Here is a 21,068-nt window from a genome sequence, read left to right as displayed (position 1 = left end):
AAGAAACACGGAAAGCTGGGATCAAATGTTACCGTGCAAACAGAACACAAATTCTATGATTAGCCACTGAGTTCCAAGGGAAGATGGGGACCCTGGTCTGGCTGACCCAATCCTCTGTGGGCTCAGTGAAGTGACAGACACCAAAGCTGCACCCTGCACATCGATGAGGAACACTGTCTTGTGCCCATGAAACCTGCCCAGCAGGATGGAACTGCATGGTTACTATATGAAGGAATGTTCCAAAAAAGGAGAGCTTACATCGATTCCAAAATGTTCAGTGACTCCTCGGCCATGCTCCCCCAGGACTCCAAACGAAAGGCTTTCCTCCAGAAAGATCCTTGCTTTATATCTGTATTTTAACTTAACCTAAGTGGTAAATAAACACAACTTTAAAATACTGAAAATTCATAAAATTCATATTTGTGAATCTGCCTACTTGCTAAAATTTATTTGTAACCTCCAAATCAATACTTAGGGCATATTTGCAGGGTGGTGAAAAACTTTGAGTCACCTGAAATGCACCTTCCCAGCTGAGTTAACAGGCTACTGCTTCAGCTTATACTGCAAACAAGTGTCCTTCTCACATTCTGTTTACTGCCACATTTTTCGCATTTTGTGCTTTTCCTTGTGATTCTGTTGTTCACAATGGCCCCCAAGCACAGCGCTGAAGTTCGGCCCAGAGGGCCTCAGCGCAAGAAGGCTGTGATGTGCCTTACGGAAAACATGCGTGTGTCACATAAACTGCACTCAGGCCGGAGTTAGAGCACTGCCGGCTGTGAGTTCAATATGGCTACATCAACGATGTACACTAAATAAGGTGTCTTTACCCAGAAACACATATAAAACAAGGTTATGTATTGAGTAACTGATGAAAACGTGGTGACTAGAGGGTTGCAGAAAACTAACTCTGTATTTGCCCTAGGAGCAAAAGTTCAGTATTTGGTAATTCAGTATTTGCAGCAGGTTTATAGAACATAAATATATATATATACACACACACACACACACACACACACACACACACACATACACACATATACACACACACTTTATAGAACTACAATGAATAATGAAAATTAACTGTACTTTAGATGCTCTAAAATGATTCAATTTAACTCAGTAATATAGACAGCACAATGCCGATTTTTAAAGAAAGAACTGTTAAGACACTATGAGTATAGACATGTAATCTATCTGTTAAATACTGGTCTGATTATACATAAAAACTCCTAGGGAAATGTTGTAAATATTCTTCCCTCAGAGGCACTATTCCAATTTAGATTCATTTTTTTAATCCACAAAAAGTTTTCATTAATATGTTTTTTAATCTTTTTTTTCCCCTTTGTTTTCCGGCTTATAAGAAAGTCCTTTCCCATCTAAGGTTTAGATGCATATTTATCTATATGTTCTTCTAATTATTTCATAAATTTTTTGGTTTATACATTGGGAGGCTGAACATATGTACAGATTTTTCCCCCTAGTGTTTAATTGATTTACCCTTTTATGATATGTATGTGATAAGTTTCACAGTTGAATTAAAATACAGTGATTATCAACCACTAAATTTTTATATATATAACATGAGAAGTTGGGCTCTTAAATCTTTCCATGGCTCATGTAATCTTCTTGTGCCAGAATCATAATTTTTTTTTAAAGTTTGATTAATTTATTTATTTATTTATTTATTTATTTATTTATTTATTTATTTATAGCTGTGTTGGGTCTTCGTTTCTGTGCGAGGGCTTTCTCTAGTTGTGGCAAGTGGGGGCCACTCTTCATCGCGGTGCACGGGCCTCTCATTATTGCGGCCTCTCTTGTTGCGGAGCACAGGCTCCAGACGCGCAGGCTCAGTAATTGTGGCTCACAGGCCTAGTTGCTCCGCGGCATGTGGGATCCTCCCAGACCAGGGCTCGAACCCGTGTCCCCTGCATTGGCAGGCAGATTCCCAACCACTGCGCCACCAGGGAAGCCCCAGAATCATAATTTTAATTATTAAATGTTTAATTACTATGATTTTTTCCACTGAAACTATAGAAATAATGCACAGAAATATATAAGATGGGTTGATGTCTCATATCATGCGTCTGATAATTTATTTTTTAACCATCAAGATTTTACAGGCTAGGGCTTCCCTGGTGGCGCAGTGGTTGACAATCTGCCTGCCAATGCAGGGGACACGGGTTTGAGCCCTGAGTTGGGAAGATCCCAAATACCGCGGAGCAACTGGGCCCGTGAGCCACAACTACTGAGCCTGCGCGTCTGGAGCCTGTGCTCCGCAACAAGAGAGGCCGCGACACTGAGAGGCCCGCACACCGCGATGAAGAGTGGTCCCCGCTTGCCACAACTAGAGAAAGCCCTCGCACAGAAATGAAGACCCAACACAGCCAAAAATAAATAAATCAATAAATAAAGAAGCTTTCATTAAAAAAAAAAAGATTTTACAGGCTAATCTTGTGAATCAACATCAAATTGGGAGAGGGGTCCTCACTGGGCTTTTACCTGAATTTTCATTAACAATGAACAAACTAATTTGGGGAGAATTACATCTTTTCAATACTAATTCTTTCCCATCCATTAATAAGAGGTATTATATGAGTGAGATAGTTTCTAAAAACCATGTTTTAGAAAATATTTAATAATATTATCCCAGTACTGGAACACAAACAGACAAGTAAAACAAAACAGGAATCCTTTTGTCAAACCCTAATTTGTATACTGTAATTTTACATACTCAGTACTTTAGGTACTTGATCTGTTCCTACACTTTACATTTTGTTTCACTGGCTGTATATTTGCCCATCAGTACTGATTTATTATTGTACTCCTGTAACATACAGTTCTAACATCTTGTGGCCGACTATCTCTCCTACATTATTCTATCAGTCTTTGACACTCACAAAAGGAAGGAGAGGAAAACAAATCTCTTTTATTGACATTTAGGATGTATCTAGATTTCCTCAAGAAATAGTGAAAAACTTAAAAAATAAGATATGAAACCTTTATTTTGAATCCCTATTCAATTGATGGACTCAGAGATTCAGATTTTAATGGTCAAATGCAATGGTGGTTTATTACAGAAAAATCAGTGTAATACACCATACTAATAGAATGAAGGATAACCACATGATTAACTCAACTGATGCAGAAAAAGCATCTGACAAACCCCAAACCTCTCATGAGAGAAGCATTCAACAAATAAGAAATAGGAGGGAACTTCCTCAACTTGATAAAGGGCATTTACGGAAAACCCACAGCTAAAATCACACTCAATGGTGATGGCCTGAAAGCTTTCCCTTTAAAGAGCAGGAAGGACACTCACTCTTGTCACTTCTAGTCAACACTGTACTGGAAGTTCTAGCCAGAGCAATCAGGCAAGAAAAAAAAAGAAAAGCATCCATCCTTGGAAAGGAAGAAGCAAAACTAGCTCTATTCACAGATGACATGATCTTACATACAGAATAAGATCCACAAAAATACTGTTTCAGCTAATAAGCAAGTTCAGCAAAAGTTGAATGATGCAAGATCAATACACAAAAGTCATCTGTATTTCTATAATTAGTAGTGAACAATCCGAAAAGGAAATTAAGAAAACAATTCCGTCTATAATAGCATCAAAAAGAATAAAATACTTAGCATCAAAAAGAATACAATACTTAGGAATAAATTTAACCAAAGAGGTACCAGACTTTACAGTAAAAGCCACAAACAATACTGAAAGAAATTGAAGAAAACTGAAATAAATGGAAATACATTCCATGTTCATCAATGAGAAGACTCAGTATCATTAAGATGGCAATACTTCCCAGAGCAATCTAAATATTCACTACAATCCCTATAAAAAATCTCAATGTCATTTTTTACAGAAATGGAAAAGCTGATCCTAACATTCAAATGGAATTTCAAGGGACGCCAAATAACCAAAACAATCTTGAAAAAGAACAAAAATGGAGAACTCACGTCTTGATTTCAAAGTTTACCACAAAGCTACATGAATTAAGTAATTAAGCATGGTACTGGCATAAGGCTAGACATATAGACAAATGGAATAGAACTGAGAGTCCAGAAATAAACCCATATACCTACAGTCAACTGATTTCAACAAGGGTGCCAAGACCATTCAATGGGAAAACAATAGTTTCTTCAACAAATGGTACAGGGACAAATGGATAACCACATGCAAAAGAATGAAGTTGAATCCCTCTCTCACAGAATATACAAAAATTAAGTCAAAATGGATCAAGGGCCTAAAATAAGAGCTAAAACTATAAAAACCTCAGAAGAAAACATAGGGGTGTATCTTCATACCCTGGATTTGGCAATGCATTTCTTAGATATGACACTAAAAGCACAAGCAACAACAAAAAACTAGATAAATTGGACTTTGCCAAAATTAAAAACTTTTGTGCATCAAAGGACACTATCAAAGAAATGAAAAGACAACCTATAGAATGAGAGAAAATATTTGCAAATCACATACCTGATTAAGGGTCTAGTACCCAGAATACATAAAGAACTTTACAAAAAGACACCCCAGTTTAAAAATGGGCAAAGGACTTCTAGAGGCATTTCTCCAAAGATATACAAATGGCCAACACAAGAAAAGTGGCTCAACATCATTAGTCATTCAAGAAATGCAAATCAGAAATGCAAATATACTTCACACCTACTAGAATGGCAAAAATTAAAAAAAAAAAAAAAAGTATACATTGGTAAGGATGTGGAGAAACTGAAACCCTCCTCCATTGCTGGTGGGAATGTAAAATGGTACAAGCCACTGTGGAAAACAGTATGGCAGTTCCTCAGTAAGTTAAAAATAGAATTACCACATGATCCAACAATTACATTGCTAGGCACATACATAAAAGAGTTGAAAACAGGGATTCAAACAAATACTTGTACATGAATGTTCACAGCAGCACTATTCACAAATGCCAAAAGGTGAAGCAATCCAAATATCTGTTAACAAAAAAACCAAAATGTGATACACCCACACAATGGAATATTACTTAGCTTTAAAAAGGAATGAAGCGAAGAGTAGCCCCTGCTTGCCAAAACTAGAGAAAGCCCGCGCACAGCAACGAAGACCCAACGCAGCCAAAAATAAATAAATTTTAAAAAAAAGAAGAAAAAAGGAATGAAGTACTGATAAATGATGCCACAAATTGGATAAACAATGAAAACATTCTAAGTGAGTGAAGCCATAGTCATATATTATATGATTCCATTTATCAGAAATATCCAGAATAGGTAAATCCATATAGACAGAAAGCAGACTGGTGGGGGCTAGGGGCAAGGAAAAATGCGAAGTGATTGCTTAATGGGTACTGGGTCTTCTTTGGGAGTGACAAAAAGGTTTTACAACTAGCTAGTTGATGAGTGCACAACACTGTGCACGTACTAAATGCCACTGAACTCTACACTCTAAAATGGCTAGTTTTATGTTATGTGAATTTCACCTAAAAAAAAAAAATCTCAATAGTCATGGTTTCTAAAGACAGTGTATTGTATCCCCTTTTAAAAAGCTGAGTTTTACAAAATACATATTATATGATTTCATTTATATGAAATTCTACAAAAAGCAAAACTACAGGAACAGAAAGCAGATCAACTTGGCTTGCGGCCAGGAATGGGGTACTGATTACAAAGGGGCATGAGGGACTTCTGGAGTGACAGAAATGTTTTATATCTTGACTATGGTGATGGTGATAGGGGAGTATACATCTGTCAAAACTTATCAAACTGTACTCTTAAAGTGAGTATATTTTATTATGTGTCAATTATACCTCAATAAAGTTGGTTTTATAAAACTCAGTCTTGATTACTCTTTAAAGGTCAGGGTTGGCATTTAATGTTAATCTACTTCCCTAGTATGATCAGAATGTGTTTATGATACCTATTAAGCAAAGCAATGCAGACATTATACATTAAAAATGGTCACAAACAAAAGGCATAACTGCCAAATAGTCTGAATACTGAAATAGTAAATAAACATGGTTGCTCACCAATTCTGGAAGAGGGCAAATAGTTCCAGTATTCATATATAACCCCTCGACTACAATGAAACGTCGAGTTACACGAGCCTTGCGAGGATTCTTTAAAAGAAAAAAAAAATAGATGTTTTAAATTTCAGTAACTCCAAATACAAAATCTGTTATATGCTCTCTAGCACTTTCACCCTACAAGATTTATTCACCAAGATAAATCAACAAATAGATAGACTAAATCAATTTCAAGCTCAAGGTTTGAGATCCTGTTATTTTGAGATGAAAAACAGTGCTTTCTTCTCTCAGACATGTTTTCAGGTCACACAGTCAACTAGGAGGCCTCACACACAAACACAAACTGTTTAGACACTGAGAATACTAAAACACAAACAAAACCCTCCAAGCCCAGAATGACTAGGAAGGGACCCAAGGGAACTTTCTGGGGGAGATGGGGACGTTTTATGTCATGATGGGGGCCATGATACCTGGGCTACACAGGTATAACCACTGGTCAAAACTGTATAACTAGGACTAATGTATTTCAATGTAAATTTTACCTAAAATAAAAAGAACTCTAATGATGATGATGATAATCATCATCATCACAGAGACTGAGTGGGGAGTTAGGTGAAGGTTCAGATGATAAAAGAGTGGCAGAATATTGAAAACAAAGCCGAGAGAAGGGTACAGGGGGCTTCACTATACTACTGTTTCCTTTGAATGTGCCAGAAGTTTTCCTAATAAAAAGTTAAAAAACAGACAAACCCTGACCTCCCTTACTTACCAAAAAACAGATGAAACCCTTCTCCTTCCTGCCTCCTCACTACTGGTTCAAGTAAAACTGGACTATGACCTCACCCAGTCATGTTCGGGGGTGGTGCAGTGGAGGGACTCTTTCAAGTAACACACACCTTCCCACACCCCACTGACGTCAAATCACTAATAAACCACTCCCACTGCTGAATCTGTAGATGTTTCAGGTACGCTGCACTGAAAAAATTCCACAGAGTTTGCCGCCACCTTTCTACTCAAAGGTTTCTTGCCTCTAAGCTTCTAATGAACAACTAGAAACTCAAATATCAGAGCTATTCTTTAAGGGGTATTTTAGAACCCACAGCTGTATGTAATACTGAAAAAAGTGTCGGCTGAAGCATGCGAAAGTTTACATCATTCTTGGTCATCTTCACTCCGTCCCTAAGTCAAACCTGAGGCTGCGGGTCTGCTGGGAGGTCACAGCTGAGGACCTGGGGGCATCCCGCCTCTCCCTGCCTTTAAAACACAAAGTATCTTTCTTATGATCTTAAAATACTCAATGAAGGAATATTTTATTTTTGGAATATTCTTGGGAAATGGAAAAGTACAAAAAAGAATTTAACAAATGAGCTCGTTACACCACACACTGGTAACTTTTTCTTGTAAGTACAATATCTTTGTAAATTACCTTGTTCAAATCAGTATTTTACCGCAATCGTTCTAGGACCGGAGTTTTTAAAATATTATGTTGTGAACATTCTCACATTATTTAATATTATTTAAACCATGATTTTAATGGAGATTTAATATTCCACCTTGCAGATACACCGTAAATTATTTAACTATTCCCACAGTGCTGGATTTAGGTTGTTTCCTTCATTTTGTTTTTTTACATCACGTGAATACCCTTCGATCTCTGACACCATTTCTGATTCTCTTCTAAAGATAGCACTCCGGAGGGTATAGATATTTAAGAATCCCAGAATATACCTGCCCATTTACCCTCTAGAAAGGCTGTGCCAACTGAAGCTCTCCTCAGAGTTTTTGGAAGGCCCTTTGTACATCAGTGTGGCACTGATTATTACCATAAAAAGTTTTCCCTAATTGGACAGGCAAAAACTCTTACCCTAATTTCTGTAACTGTTAGTGAGGTCAGACTATTTTCTATTTGCTCAGTTATCTGCATTTCTTCTATGAACTGCTGTTTTTACCTATTATCTTTTTTTTTTAAGAAGGATTAATATGGGATAAGAGAACTCTATAAGAAAAGGAATGAAAAAACATATGAACTCCATTAGTTGGGAAACTGACAAAAAGAGTTTGATCCAAACTCAGATTATTTAACCTACTTTCAAAGGAAATATAAGCATCTAAGTACAAAATATTTAAAAATTTAACATTTATTATTTTTGTGAAAACAAAATTAAAAAAGAATTATTTCTAAAAACCAAAATGTAAAGTAATTTAGAAAGCCTACTCTTGGCAGGAATATGTGGTATAAATTAATTAGTAAAAAGGTAAAAACTATAAAATGGAAATAAATTTTAAGATAACTTTATTTCTTGTTATTCATTAAAATAAAAGTTCCACAGATTATAAATCTTATACAACACACACACAGAACTTGAATATGTTGTCTTCCAAATTTGTACAATGCTAACTTGGCGAAATAACTCTACAGCAGACTGGTTCATTGGTCACACTTTCTAAGGCAGTGTTTTTCAATACGGTAGCATTCTATTACTGAATCAGAAAAGGGACATCTTTTTACAATCTGTAGAAAGAATTCATTGGTGGAACGGTCTCAATTTTAAGATTTTCCCTATACATTCTTCTAAATTGTATACTTATAAAACACTGTCTGTAGCACACCTAGCATAAAATAGCAGAAGTCTATGCATATTCATCACAAGAATGTGTATAATCATGAAGTGCTGCTCTTAGGCTATCACCTAAACAAAGATGACAGAATCCAAAAGGAATAATTCAAATATCTGGAAAAATGGAAATTAACACAAAATTAAGGATGTGATGAGCATTTTTATCAGTTACTCTAGTAACGGATGAGTTACACTGGGAAAGTCCACTTGAAAGTGGTGTTTGAGACAAAGGATGTGGTGACCAGGTTCCCAGTACACTTCACACACAGTGGTTCCTGCTGCACAACCACAGACCACAGAACTACCTTCTCTGTTCATGTTGTCAGGGGCAAATAAATGCTAATTCTAACAGTGATGCTTTGAACACGTTTCCTCTGTTCCACTCTCTATCAGAACAACAAGGAGCAAGTTCCACCTGCCTAATTCCCTCCCTGTCCCAAGGGACTACACAGGTGCTTGAGAAGAAGTGTAAATAGGTTGCAACGTAGAAGGAAACCATGCTTGAGGCAGCTGCTTCCCACAGGGAGCAGCTGCTCAGAGATCTGGGATGAGGTTGGGGTAGGGAGAAAGAGTCTTCACTTTGTTCATAAATTCATTAATTAAGATCTGCCGCCATGGTTTCTTCTGGTGAATTGATACATGATTTATTCTGATATGAATAAGCCTATTTTGAATTCACTAGATACATCTTGTTAATGCCCTAATGAGTTCTGTTGTTACTTCTGTAGAGTTGAGTGTACATCCCTCCACCCCCAAAATGCATGCTGTTTTTCTCTCTCCCTTTTAGAAAGCTGCCTAGATAACCTTCCCCCACATTTGCCATATATAATTATGGCAATGATGAGGCAATTACTATCAGGCTTGACTCTCTAATCTGAGGTACATTTAATAAGCAGAAACACCCGTATTTAATGTCCACATGTGATCCACAGGCAAGTTTTCATGACAAATTACCATTTCATTTATAATTTAGCTGGTTAGAAAGTACAAAAGAACTGTGTAATTTTCTTCAAAAGAATCATACCTTTTGATCTTCAATCTCTTGTTCTTTCAATAGTCGCTGCAGGTCATCCATATCATTATGGTTAAATAGCTTAATATCACTACGTGATGCCTGTAATCCCTTCTGAATAGCAAAGCAGGCAGCTTTATCTCTGCAAGGAAGAAAGACCCACCAAATTGGGGTTTAAAGGGTCTTGTCAACATTCTCAGAAAAGGAATGCTTGCTTTTGTAAGTTGACCAACATCCACTTGTTAAACTGAACATGGCAAATAAATAAAACATGTTTGAACATTAATATATTATCGTTTGCACTTCACTCTGCAAACCTTTCCACATAACTACCATACTGATTCTGTTCCACGAAGCAAACTCTTGCCATATTTTGACCTCTGAGAAATCAGCATGCATCTTACTATACAGATGGCATATTAGTTTATTCAAAGTACTTTTCTCTTCCTGAAAAATAAATGAAATATTGGTGCATCTCACCATCAGTGGCATCTCTGATTTGACTGGCTACCACTCTGCCATTACTTTGCCATCAAAAGGAATACTGGGTTACTGACTCCACATAACCCAGGGGAGAACTCTGAATCATGCAGATTAATCTTCAGTAAGATCTCCTAAATTGAGTTAATGGGGGGCAGGATATATTTCTTAAATTAAGTGTATTATTTAAAAGTACATGCAACACTTCTGCTTCTGAGAAAATAGACATATTTTCCCTATTTTTCTCACTGGGTATAACCAAAAATCCTGGACATCATGTATAAGACAAACATAAGATGATGCTGAAAAATGGAGAGAAAAGGCAGACCAGCGAGGGATCTGAGAAATGACATGAAACAAGTTCCTGGATTTTCCTAACTTGGAACTGATGCAGCTGGCAAACTGGAAATGCCAACAGGCGAGACAGAAAAGCTCTGACAAAAGTCTGCTCTCTGTAGCCAAAGGGACAGGAAAGGGGGCAGCCCAGCAAAGGTCTCTACTGCAGCCAAACCACAGAAAAACCTGGGCCTGTCCCCTCCACACTAGCAAAGGCTGAGAGGGGGACCCAGACTCTAGCCTTCACGACGCCATAACAAGGCTCCCCAATACCCCTGTGGGAGCTGTCAGAGAAGGGAGCCAGAACTTGTATCTCCGGTGGGTAGTAACAAGTGGCTCCCACTGTGGTGTTAGTGAAGACCATGTGGAGAGACCTAACTTCCAATCTCCTGCAGGGATAGACACTCTCCCCTGCCTATGCTTAGGCTGTGTTAGGGGAGGCTCAGACAAGAGTAGGACTCTCACCAACAACCAGAAGAAATGAAAATAACCCCACCTTAGTGTCAGTGGAGGCCCCGTGGGGACCCTGGACTTGTACTTCCACCTGACAGTAATGAGGCAGCAGTGCCCCCCTGCCCTTGTTGGAAGACTGTCAGAGAAAGCCAATTCAAACAGAAAGTTTAAATAAAGCATAAACTATAACAGCATAATATGAAACTGTTCATGTTTCACTTGTCATACCAATAACCAGAAAATATCAAACAATGAAAAAAAAAAGAAAAAAAAACAATTAACAAATGCCAGTACTAAGATGACAGAGTTGTCAGGATGATCTGATAATGACTTTAAAACAGTCATGATAAAAATGTTTCATGAGGGTGAACCAAGATGGCGGAGTAGAAGGACGTGCTCTCACTCCCTCTTGCGAGAGAACCAGAATCACAACTGGCTGCTGGACAATCATTGACAGGAAGACCCTGGACTTCACCAAGGAGGATACCCCACGTCCAAGGACAGAGGAGAAGCCACAGTGAGACGGTAGGAGGGGCGCAATCAGAGTAAAATCAAATCCCATAACTGCTGGGTGGGTGACTCACAGACTGGCGAACACTTATACCACAGAAGTCCACCCACTGGAGTGAAGGTTCTGAGCCCCACGTCAGGCTTCCCAACCTGGGGGTCCGGCAACGGGAGGAGGAATTCCTAGAGAATCAGACTTTGAAGTCTAGTGGGAATTGATTGCAGGACTGTGACAGGACTGGGGGAAACAGAGACCCCACTCTTGGAGGGCACACACAAAGTAATGTGTGCATCGGGACCCAGGGGAAGGAGCAGTGACCCTGGGGGAGACTGAACCAGACGTACCTGCTGGTGTTGGGGGGGTCTCCTGCAGGGGCAAGTGGTGGCTCTGTTTCACCGTGGGGATAAGGACACTGGCAGCAGAGGTCCTGGGAAGTTCTCCTTGGCGTGAGCCCTCCCAGAGTCTGCCATTAACCCCACCAAAGAGCACGGGTAGGCTCCAGTGTTGGGTTGCCTCAGGCAAAACAACCAACAGGGAGGGAACCCAGCCCCACCCATCAACAGTCAAGTGGATTAAGGTTTTACTGAGCTCTGACTGCCACACCAACAGGGAGGGAACCCAGCCCCACCCATCAACAGTCAAGTGGATTAAGGTTTTACTGAGCTCTGACCGCCACAGCAACAGTCAGCTCTACCCACCACCATAGCCTCCCATCAAGCCTCTTAGATAGCCTCAACCACCAGAGGGCAGACAACAGAAGCAAGAAAAACTACAATCCTGCAGCCTGTGGACCAAAAACCACAGTTACAGAAAGACAGAGAAGATGAAAAGTCAGAGGGCTATGTACCAGATGAAGGAACAAGAAAAAACCCCAGAAAAACAACTAAATGAAGTGGAGATAGGCAACCTTCCAGAAAAAGAATTCAGAATAATGATAGTGAAGATGATCCAGGACCTCGGAATAAGAATGGAGGCAAAGATTGAGAAGATGCAAGAAATGATTAACAAAGACCTAGAAGAATTAAAGAACAAACAAACACAGATGACCAATACAATAACTGAAATGAAAAATACACTAGAAGGAATCAATAGCAGAATAACTGAGGCAGAAGAACGGATAAGTGACCTGGAAGACAGAATGGTGGAATTCACTGCTGTGGAACAGACTAAAGAAAAAAGAATGAAAAGAAATGAAGACAGCCTAAGAGACCTCTGCGACAACATTAAACGCAACAACATTCGCATTATAGGGGTCCCAGAAGGAGAAGAGAGAGACAAAGGACCAGAGAAAATATTTGAAGAGATTATAGTCGAAAACTTCCCTAACATGGGAAAGGAAATAGCCACCCAAGTCCAGGAAGCGCAGAGAGTCCCATACAGAATAAACCCAAGGAGAAACACGCCGAGACACATAGTAATCAAAGTGGCAAAAATTAAAGACAAAGAAAAATTACTGAAAGCAGCAAGGGAAAAACGACAAATAACATACAAGGGAACTCCCATAAGGTTAACAGCTGATTTCTCAGCAGAAACTCTGCAAGCCAGAAGGGAGTGGCATGATATACTTAAAGTGATGAAAGGGAAGAACCTACAACCAAGATTACTCTACCCAGCAAGGATCTCATTTAGATTTGATGGAGAAATCAAAAGCTTTACAGACAAGCAAAAGCTAAGAGAATTCAGCACCACCAAACCAGCTCTACAACAAATGCTAAAGGAACTTCTCTAAGTGGGAAACACAAGAGAAGAAAAGGACCTACAAAAACAAACCCAAAACAATTAAGAAAATGGTCATAGGAACATACATATCGATAATTACCTTAAACGTGAATGGATTAAATGCCCCAACCAAAAGACATAGACTGGCTGAATGGATACAAAAACAAGACCCATATATATGCTGTCTACAAGAGACCCACTTCAGACCTAGGGACACATACAGACTGAAAGTGAGGGGATGGAAAAAGATATTCCATGCAAATGGAAATCAAAAGAAAGCTGGAGTAGCTATACTCATATCAGATAAAATAGACTTTAAAATAAAGAATGTTACAAGAGACAAGGAAGGACACTACATAATGATCCAGGGATCAATCCAAGAGGAAGATATAACAATTATAAATATATATGCACCCAACATAGGAGCACCTCAATACATAAGGCAACTGCTAACAGCTATAAAAGAGGAAATCGACAGTAACACAATAATAGTGGGGGACTTTAACACCTCACTTACACCAATGGACAGATCATCCAAAATGAAAATAAATAAGGAAACACAAGCTTTAAATGATACAATAGACCAGATAGATTTAATTGATATATATAGGATATTCCATCCAAAAACGGCAGATTACACGTTCTTCTCAAGTGTGCACGGAACATTCTCCAGGATAGATCACTCTTGGGTCACAAATCAAGCCTAAGTAAATTTAAGAAAATTGAAATCATATCAAGCATCTTTTCTGACCACAACGCTATGAGATTAGAAATGAATTACAGGGAAAAAAACATAAAAAAGACAAACACATGGAGGCTAAACAATACGTTACTAAATAACCAAGAGATCACTGAAGAAATCAAACAGGAAATAAAAAAATACCTAGAGACAAATGACAATGAAAACACGACGACCCAAAACCTATGGGATGCAGCAAAAGCGGTTCTAAGAGGGAAGTTTATAGCTATACAAGCCTACCTAAAGAAACAAGAAAAATCTCAAGTAAACAATCTAACCTTACACCTAAAGACACTAGAGAAAGAAGAACAAACAAAACCAAAAGTTAGCAGAAGGAAAGAAATCATAAAGATCAGAGCAGAAATAAATGAAATAGAAACAAAGAAAACAATAGCAAAGATCAATAAAACTAAAAGTTGGTTCTTTGAGAAGATAAACAAAATTGATAAGCCATTAGCCAGACTCATCAAGAAAAAGAGGGAGAGGACTCAAATCAATAAAATCAGAAATGAAAAAGGAGAAGTTACAACAGACACCGCAGAAATACAAAACATCCTACGAGACTACTACAAGCAACTTTATGCCAATAAAATGGACAACCTGGAAGAAATGGACAAATTCTTAGAAAGGTATAACCTTCCAAGACTGAATCAGGAAGAAACAGAAAATATGAACAGACCAATCACAAGTAATGAAATTGAAACTGTGATTAAAAATCTTCCAACAAACAAAAGTCCAGGACCAGATGGCTTCACAGGTGAATTCTATCAAACATTTAGAGAAGAGCTAACACCCATCCTTCTCAAACTCTTCCAAAAATTGCAGAGGAAGGAACTCTCCCAAACTCATTCTATGAGGCCACCATCACCCTGATACCAAAACCAGACAAAGACACTACCAAAAAAGAAAATTACAGACCAATATCACTGATGAATATAGATGCAAAAATCCTCAACAAAATACTAGCAAACAGAATCCAACAACACATTAAAAGGATCATACACCACGATCAAGTGGGATTTATCCCAGGGATGCAAGGATTCTTCAATATACGCAAATCAATCAATGTGATACACCATATTAACAAACTGAAGAATAAAAAACATATGATCATCTCAATAGATGCAGAAAAAGCTTTTGACAAAAGTCAACACCCATTTATGATAAAAACTCTCCAGAAAGTGGGCATAGAGGGAACCTACCTCAACATAATAAAGGCCATATATGACAAACCCACAGCAAACATCATTCTCAATGGTGAAAAACTGAAAGCATTTCCTCTAAGATCAGGAACGAGACAAGGATGTCCACTCTCACCACTATTATTCAACATAGTTCTGGAAGTCCTAGCCACGGCAATCAGAGAAGACAAAGAAATAAAAGGAATACAAATTGGAAAAGAAGAAGTAAAACTGTCACTGTTTGCGGATGACATGATACTATACATAGAGAATCCTAAAACTGCCACCAGAAAACTGCTAGAGCTAATGAATGAATATGGTAAAGTTGCAGGATACAAAATTAATGCACAGAAATCTCTTGCATTCCTATACACTAATGATGAAAAATCTGAAAGAGAAATTATGGAAACACTCCCATTTACCATTGCAACAAAAAGAATAAAATACCTAGGAATAAACCTACCTAAGGAGACAAAAGACCTGTATGCAGAAAACTATAAGACACTGATGAAAGAAATTAAAGATGATACCAACAGATGGAGAGATATACCATGGTCTTGGATTGGAAGAATCAACATTGTGAAAATGAGTATACTACCCAAAGCAATCTACAGATTCAATGCAATCCCTATCAAATTACCAATGGCATTTTTTACAGAGCTAGAACAAATCATCTTAAAATTTGTATGGAGACACAAAAGACCCCGAATAGCCAAAGCAGTCTTGAGGCAAAAAAATGGAGCTGGAGGAATCAGACTCCCTGACTTCAGACTATACTACAAAGCTACAGTAATCAAGACAATATGGTACTGGCACAAAAAAAGAAACATAGATCAATGGAACAAGATAGAAAGCCCAGAGATTAACCCACACACCTATGGTCAACTAATCTATGACAAAGGAGGCAAGGATATACAATGGAGCAAAGACAATCTCTTCAATAAGTGGTGCTGGGAAGACTGGACAGCTACATGTAAAAGAATGAAATTAGAACACTCCCTAACACCATACACAAAAAGAAACTCAAAATGGATTAGAGACCTATATGTAAAACCGGACACTATAAAACTCTTAGAGAAAAACACAGGAAGAACACTCTTTGACATAAATCACAGCAAGATCTTTTTTGATCCACCTCCTAGAGTAATGGAAATAAAAACAAAAATAAACAAGTGGGACCTAATGAAACTTCAAAGCTTTTGCACAGCAAAGGAAACCATAAACAAGACGAAAAGACAACCCTCAGAATGGGAGAAAATATTTGCAAATGAATCAACGGACAAAGGATTAATCTCTAAAATATATAAACAGCTCATGCAGCTCAATATCAAAGAAACAAACACCCCAATCCAAAAATGGGCAGAAGACCTAAATAGACATTTCTCCAAAGAAGACATACAGACGGCCACGAAGCACATGAAAAGATGCTCAACATCACTAATTATTAGAGAAATGCAAATCAAAACTACAATGAGGTATCACCTCACTCCTGTTAGAATGGGCATCATCAGAAAATCTACAAACAACAAATGCTGGAGAGGGTGTGGAGAAAAGGGAACCCTCTTGCACTGTTGGTGGGAATGTAAATTGATACAGCCACTATGGAGAACAATAGGGAAGTTCCTTAAAAAACTAAAAATAGAATTACCATATGACCCAGCAATCCCACTACTGGGCATATACCCAGAGAAAACCGTAATTCAAACAGACACATGCACCCGAATGTTCACTGCAGCACTATTTACAATAGCCAGGTCATGGAAGCAACCTAAATGCCCATCAACAGACGAATGGATAAAGAAGTTGTGGTACATATATACAATGGAATATTACTCAGCCATAAAAAGGAACGAAATTGAGTCATTTGTTGAGACGTGGATGGATCTAGAGACTGTCATACAGAGTGAAGTAAGTCAGAAAGAGAAAAACAAATATCGTATATTAATGCATGTATGTGGAACCTAGAAAAATGGTACAGATGAGCCAGTTTGCAGGGCAGAAGTTGAGACACAGATGTAGAGAATGGACATATGGACACCAAGGGGGGAAAACTGCGGTGAGGTGGGATGGTGGTGTGCTGAATTGGGCGATTGGGATTGACATGTATACACTGATGTGTATAAAACTGATGCCTAATAAGAACCTGCAGTATAAAAAAACAAACAAAACAACTAATACTAAACTTTCATTGGGTTATTTGTATGGAAATATGTTAATATAAATGTTTCAGACATTACATGAAATTTCTAAAAATCTTATATTTGTATTTGTATGGAAATATGTATGGAAATATGTTAATATAAATGTTTCAGACATTACATGAAATTTCTAAAAATCTTATATTTGTATTTGTATGGAAATATGTATGGAAATATGTTAATATAAATGTTTCAGACATTACAGGAAACTTCTCAAAATCTTATATGTTCTGGTATAATGTTATAATAATCCTAGTTATTACTTTAAAATGTATATCTCAGAAATAACTAATTTTCTTGTCAACTGCATTATTATGAACTTTCATCAAATCTTTAACCATGGTCATTTTTAAGTCTTTTGTCATTTACAGACAGTTCTGGGTGTACTCTGATGAATTTGCAAATATGTTCCTATAAAAGGGTTTCATCTTCAAGAAATTCATGGAAAAGGCTCTGACAAGTACAGGTTTCTGGTAACTGACTGTACTGCTGAACTGAATGAATAAGCATTTTCAGAACTCTAATGAAAAACTGATGAACTCATAAAAGTGCTAAAAAAAGATCAAGATGAAAAAAAAATTAATTACATGGGACTGAGTGAACTGATGAGGATGAGTATAATTTTTGTGACTTTCTGTCTGTCTGAATTAAAAAAAAAAATCCCACAAGGACTCAGAGGCAAAGAATATACAAATCAATTTTCACTGCAAAGTAAAGGAGCTGTTACAGTGGAGGATTACGGGACTGAATGTCAATATTATGACATAGTATGAGTGTGTTTCATGTTTGGTAATTGCAATCATTGTTGCTTTTGTTGTGGTCATCCATGTACAATGCTTGGTGTCAGTCTATTTATCTCTTGTAAAAATAAAATAGAGTGTGAAAAAAAAAATGTTTCATGAGTAATTATGAACATGCTTGAAACAAATGAAAAAACAGGAAGCTGCAGCAGAGAAAAGGAAGATACAAAGAAGAATCCTGTGGGGATATTAGAACTAAAAAGCAAAATAGTCAAAAGAAAAAGCATAGTGGATGAATTCAGCAGCAGAATGGAGAGAGGAAAGAATCAGTGAGCTGAAAGATGTAACAGTAGAAATCAAGTCAATGTAAATCGCAGAGAGAAAGTAGACTAGAAAGAAAAGAACAGTCTCAGGGACCTGTGAGACTACAGTAAAATATGCAACATTCAAGTCTGTAGAGTTCTAAAGAACAGAATGAGGGTGGGACTAAAAAGGTACTTAAAGAAATAATGAGGAAGTACCGCGCTTGCGCACTGCTGTAGCGTCTGGTGGCTGTTGAAGGTCCGCTGGCGGGTGTGCGAAGGGAGACTGTCCGTGTGGAGGCCACTGCGCTCCCTGCGACTCACCACCATGAGCAGCACTTTAGCTAAGATCGCGGAGATCGAAGCCGAGATGGCTCGGACGCAAAAGAACAAGGCCACAGCACACCATCTAGGGCTGCTTAAGGCTCGCCTTGCTAAGCTTCGCAGGGAGCTCATTACTCCAAAAGGTGGTGGTGGTGGTGGACCAAAAAAAATTTAAAAAAAAAAAAAAAAAAAAAAAGAAATAATGGCTGAAAACCTATAGATTAAAGAAGAGGCATAAAACTATAGATTAAAGAAGCTGAGCAAAATTCTTGCAGGTAAACCCAAACAAATAAATGCCAATACAATTACAGTCAAACTTCTGAAAACGAATGACAAAGAAAAAAATCTTGAAATCAGCACAAGAAAAATGACACCTTACATGTAAGAGAAAAGCAATTTGAGTGACAGTAGATTTCTCATCAGAAACCATGAACACCAGAAAAAAGTGTCCCAATGTATTTCAAATGCTGAAAAAAAAAGACCTGGCAACCAAGAATCCAAAACTAGCAAAAATATCCTTTAGGAATGAGGGGGAGAAGACATTCTCAGTTGAAAAAAAAACTAAGAGACTCTGTCCCAAGCTGACTTCCCCTAGAGGAATGGCTAGAGAAAGCTCTCCACATAGAAAAAATAAATAAATAAAAGAATCTTAGATTATCAGGAAGGAAGAAAGAATACTGTAAAAAGTATGAACAAACACACTAGGCTTTTCTTCCCCTCTTGAGTTTTCTAAGTCATTGTGGATGGTTAAAGTAAAAATTATAACACTATCTGATGTGGTTCTCAAAGTGTTTACAGGAAATACTTAAAACAACTGTATTATAAATAAGGAGAGTAAGGGGATGTAAAGGAAGATAAAGGATTCTATAACTGAACTGGTAAAATAACACCAGTAGAATGTGATAACTTATGCGTACATACAACATCATACTTACAGCAATGACTAAAAAACTATACAAAGGGAAACACTTGAAAACAAATAAATAAAATAAATAAGATAAATAAAAATGGAACTCCAAAACTCATTCAATTAACCCTGAGAAAAGCAGGAAAAAGAAAAAAGAAAACAAAAAACAGAGAGAACAAATAAGAAACAAAAAATAAAAATTGGGAGATTAAGATCCCATATATCAATAATTACATTAAATGTAAATGGCTAAAATATACAATTTAAAGACAGAGTGGCAGAGTGGATTAAACATGCTGCCTATAAGAAATTCACTTCAAATGTAATGAGATGGGTAGTAAGGGAATGTGTGTGTGTAGGGCGCACTGAGGGCGCACACGAGCACACACATGTAGTTATATGTATATATATATAGTTATATGCTATATATATGTATGTATGTTATATACAATAATATAGGTAGTAAGGGTATACATATATATTACATACAATAAACACATGCAAACATTCAAAAGGGAAAGCAGAGTGCCTATGTTAATATCTGATAAAGTAGACTTTGGAACAAAGAAAATTACCAGAGACAGAGAAGGATGTTATATAATGATAAAAAGACTCAATTAACCAGGAAAACTTATCCTAAATGTGCACCAAATAACAGAGCTACAAAAGATAAGACACAAAAACTGATAAAAGTGAAAGAAGAAACTGACAAATTACAACAACTGACAGAACTACCAAACAGAAAATCAGCAAGGATATAGAAGAACTCAATAACACCATCAACTAGGAAGATCTAATTGTCGTTTATAGAACACTCCATTCAGCAGAATATTTTTTTTTCTATTTAATGATAATGACAAAAAAAAAATTTCTCTCAAAAGGTAAATAAAGTTTCATATGTAAATTGCTTTTTGTCTCACTAAAACTTTTATATAAGTATACCTTAGGAAGTTGACATGCAAAACTAGCGCTCTCTCTTACTGGATTAAAGGATAGAAGTGGCAAATGAACAATTTGTATGTTTTTTCTGGTTTTTAATTTGCATATCAGTGACTTTTAAAAAATAATGATCAGTGTAACATTTGATCATTGAATACTATTATATGAAAAACAGAAATGTATAAAGAAGGAAATTAATCACATGTGTCCTATCATGGAGTGATACCTTCTCACTGGTGTCCTCACGTGGCCTTTTCTCTGTATTTGCCAGAATATTCTTTTTTAAGTGACTATGGAACATATTCCAAGATAGACCACATCATGAGCCATAAAACAAACTGTAACAAATTAAAAATTTCCAAATGCTTGGAAACTAAACAACACACTTCTACATAACTCATGGGTCAAAGAGAAATAAAACACAAAAATGAACTAAACGAAAATGAAAATAAACGCATCAAAATTTGTGGAACACAACTATAGCAGTGATGACAGGGAAATTCATAGCACTAATACATTAGAAATGAGGAAAAGTCTCAAATCAGTAATTGAAGTTCTCACCTCAAGAACCTAGAAAGAGCAAACTAAACTGCAAATGAGCAGAAGGCAGGAA

General features: G+C 37.3%; 1 protein-coding gene and 1 pseudogene across 1 annotated transcript in view; both read right to left on the bottom strand.

Moving 5' to 3' along the window:
* Positions 1 to 21,068, bottom strand: part of LOC130708340 (serine palmitoyltransferase 1-like) — a 179,389-nt gene that overhangs the window by 132,042 nt on the left and 26,279 nt on the right. The window contains exon 7 of the mRNA XM_057547888.1: positions 9,642 to 9,771. The gene's annotated coding sequence lies outside the window, so the exon portion shown is untranslated. The remainder of the gene's footprint in view (positions 1 to 9,641; positions 9,772 to 21,068) is intronic.
* The window catches only part of LOC130708342 (serine palmitoyltransferase 1-like), a 30,378-nt pseudogene that overhangs the window by 4,078 nt on the left and 5,232 nt on the right, over positions 1 to 21,068 (bottom strand).

This window comes from Balaenoptera acutorostrata, chromosome 6, assembly GCF_949987535.1.
Source record: "Balaenoptera acutorostrata chromosome 6, mBalAcu1.1, whole genome shotgun sequence".
Classification (NCBI taxonomy): domain Eukaryota; kingdom Metazoa; phylum Chordata; class Mammalia; order Artiodactyla; family Balaenopteridae; genus Balaenoptera; species Balaenoptera acutorostrata.
Note: the sequence above shows the minus strand (reverse complement) of the source record. Positions and strands in the feature narration are given on the sequence as shown.